Genomic DNA, 3658 nt, shown 5'->3' on the forward strand with positions numbered 1-3658 from the left:
TAAGCTGGACCGAGGCCCGAGGTCTGCGGTTGGCTGGGGCTTTGGGCCTGCAAGGTTTTCGACTCCATAATTGACTCCACCAGGTTTTCGGGAATTCAATCAATTCATGGCCGGACTAACTGAAAGGTTTCCCACGGACTTCAAAAGAGTATTCCCTTGAGTTTTTCAACATACTGAAAATCATCAAACATCAAGAGCTTTCTTATTCGCAGTGTGTTCTTCCTATTTAATTAGTGTGTGTTGAAAGATAAACTTGATCAACCCATAACAAACACATGAGTGAACTATTCAATATCAGGCTTGAAGATTGCTGAAGACTTTGGAACTTTCGTGATATATTTTAAGATATGCAATAAATGAGAGATTATCTAATCTTTGTTTTTTCTTATTGTTCTGTTTATAAATAGACTTGTAATATGAATATTGCTAAAGTATGAGTGGAGTAGAAGAGAATTAGAGAGAGAGAAATATAAAATTTCCTCCTCCTTTGTATTTTTTTTAATATTTGAGTGAAATCAATAAATTCGTAAGTGTGTTAGTTCACTTCTCGATCTCTTGTGAGTTTCATACACCATTAGTGTGTGATTCATACTCCTCCACCCAACAGTGTGCAACCAATGTAGGTGGACAAATTCAAGTAGTGCTCTGAACAGCACTGGAATGCAGCGGCTTCACGTGCCTCTTGAACGTAACCCTAATTTGTCAATAAAACCCTTGTCCTACAAAACAGACAAGGAGTGAGTGCACCTTTGCCTCTCGTGGCAAAGGCCCTCCCATGCCTTTGTTAGTATCATGTACTAGCAATCAAACCCTAATTATCAGTAGGAAAGCAATAAGAATGCAGTGTATTGCGTACCTTTTACCTCTAGGTTTACCTTATATTTATAGATTCATGGATGCTTGCTGCCCAAGTATCCATATTGCCCTAGGTTTCCTACCTCGTATAGGAAAACTAGGATCTCTTGGATTTTCGTTCCCTTATCAGTTTATTTCCTTAATCCTTGTAGGATTCTTTCCATATCAAGCTGAACATCCCATACTCGTTGGGTATCTTTCTTAGATCCTATTTTCTTGGGATCTCATCCCTTAACGGAATACCAGTGATTCTGGACCCTTCTAGAATGTTCCCTCTAATAGGACTTCTCTCTTTGTTCGGCCATCTCATGGCCGAACAGACGGCTTGGACCAGTTACTTCACATGTAACTGGTCCTAAGGAAACAAGTTGTACCATATCCTTTCTAAAGAGCTCTCCTCCTGTTCGGCTCTCTCTTGCCGAACAAGTTTCTTGAACAGTGGCATCTCATGTCATTTTCTTTGTATTTGGTCCAATAATGTCTCGTGTTATTGCACCGAGAATCGTACAACCTCTCTGGACCATTGACTTCTCATATCACTGGTCCATAGCGCGTTGACCTTTTCTTTGACCGTGCTCGGGCTCGTTTTGGACCTGTTCGGGAATACCTCCCTACAATTGCTCCCCAGCTTTTACTCGTTTATATTTAACTCAGATGACGAGTAAAGCTTTTTTACCGAGCAAATTCATTTTGTCTCTGTACCCTATTTCATATATTGGTGCAATGTTTCATCATTTTACCAAGGCGCAAACATCTTTTCATTTGGTCGTCACAGGCTTTTTAGCCCTAATCTTTACACGTGTCGATTATTGTATTGCTCATATTTAATACGGACAGTCGTGTTTTTTGGGAAACGGAACGCTCAAACGGCGTCTGGGGTGACGTTTCACGTACGCCACCAACTTTTAGGGTATTTTTAGGTTTTCGTCCCATTTTCAAAAACCCCAATCTCTCTCTTAGACTCTCTTTGCAGAAAGAGACTGTAACGCCTCTGAATTTTGGTCAATAAAAATTTCGTTAAAAATTTGAATTTTATTTGAACTACTTATTTTCTCTTAAATGGCTATATGACTTCTTGTTTATTTTCGTCGTAATTAGATTTTGGTCGTTAGTTAACTCTCGACTAGAAACCCTACGTGACCAATTTAGTTAGTTTCCAACCAACTCACCTAGTTACTAGATGAACCTTTTGAACCTTTTTGAAACTTTTGAACCTTTTGCCTTTACCCATTGGTCCATAATGGTCAGGGTAATCTTTGTCCATTGGACAATAGGCCCCCATTTAAATATTTTGGTAAAGTACTAGATATAGTATCTTAATGGTGTATGTACACATGTGCAAAGTACATTTATTCTTTGTTTATTAGGGATTCTCCCATCCCTCCATTATCTATTGGATAATAACCACAAGGGTAATTTTTGTCCATTGGATAATAAACTTTTTATTATAAAAGTACATGTAGTCTTTCAAAATCTTATTTTAAAATAAAAGGTACTTGTACCCTTTTGTCCATTAGTTATTAACCGCAAGGGAAATTATTATCCATTGGGTAATAACCGCTAGGAAAGTTAGTAACCCTTGGGTAATAGAGTCTTTTGACCAAATAAAGTACCGATGTGACTAGGGAACCTTCCAATAAAGTTGATTTGACTAGTCAACCTTTTCAACCCTAGGAATTACTTATTTATTTTCTTTTATTAATTTGGTTTTATTCTTTGTCTTTTGGACGATAAATGTTAGGGGAACTATTATCCATTGGATAATAGAAACCCAATTCTTTATATTAAAAGGATTTTTGAAAGATTTGACAAGTACTTTGATCTTTTAAAGAAATGACATTTATAATTATTTTGAAAAGTACTTTTGATTATTTTTTCTAATAAAAGTACTCAAGTAACCTTAGACCATTGGACAATAACCATTAGGGTAATCCTTACCCATTGGACAAAAGTCTTTCCTTTATTTTATTTGGTAAGTACATATATATATATATATATATATATATATATATATATATATATATATATATATATATATATATATATATATATATATATATATATATATATATATATATATATATATATATATATATAAACATGTGTAATAATAAAAAGGACATGTAGTTTTTTTCAAAGACTTAGTTTAATATTTAAAGTACTCGTACCTTATTATCCTTTGGTTATTAACCGTTAGGGATTTTATTATCCATTGGGTAATAGCCTTATTCTTTCAACCAAGTACATGGGTTTAATAAACTAGTCTTTTTCAAAAACCCCATGGGATGAGGTACCAATATTTTTATTGTGCTAGTACTTGGTAGTCTTTAAAGCCTAAGATTTCCTAGGTACCTTGACATTATTTTGTATTAGGGTTTTGTACCCAATTGGATTAATTTATTGGGGAGATGATCTTCCTAGATTACAAAGTACCCTAGTTTATTTATTTAAGCAACATGTGCCTAATTGTATTTCTTTAATAGGATTTTTATTTGGAAAATCTTGTACTTAGTACTTTGTATTTATTCTTTCTTGTTTATAGTACATAAGTGTGTGTATATATATATATATAGATAGATATATATATATATATATATATATATATATATATGTGTGTGTGTGTGTGTGTGTGTGTGTGTGTGTGTGTGTGTACCTTTGCAAGAGAGAGAGAGAGAGAGAGAGAGAGAGAGAGAGGAGGAAAGATAGAAGAAGATGGGATTGTACTTTCATGATCCTTCCTTGATCTTTCTTCATCCTTGGTGAATCTTTCCCCTAGCCAAACATAACTCCCCCATTGTACTTC

This window comes from Rhododendron vialii, chromosome 2a (assembly GCF_030253575.1).
Source record: "Rhododendron vialii isolate Sample 1 chromosome 2a, ASM3025357v1".
NCBI classification, from domain to species: Eukaryota; Viridiplantae; Streptophyta; class Magnoliopsida; order Ericales; family Ericaceae; genus Rhododendron; species Rhododendron vialii.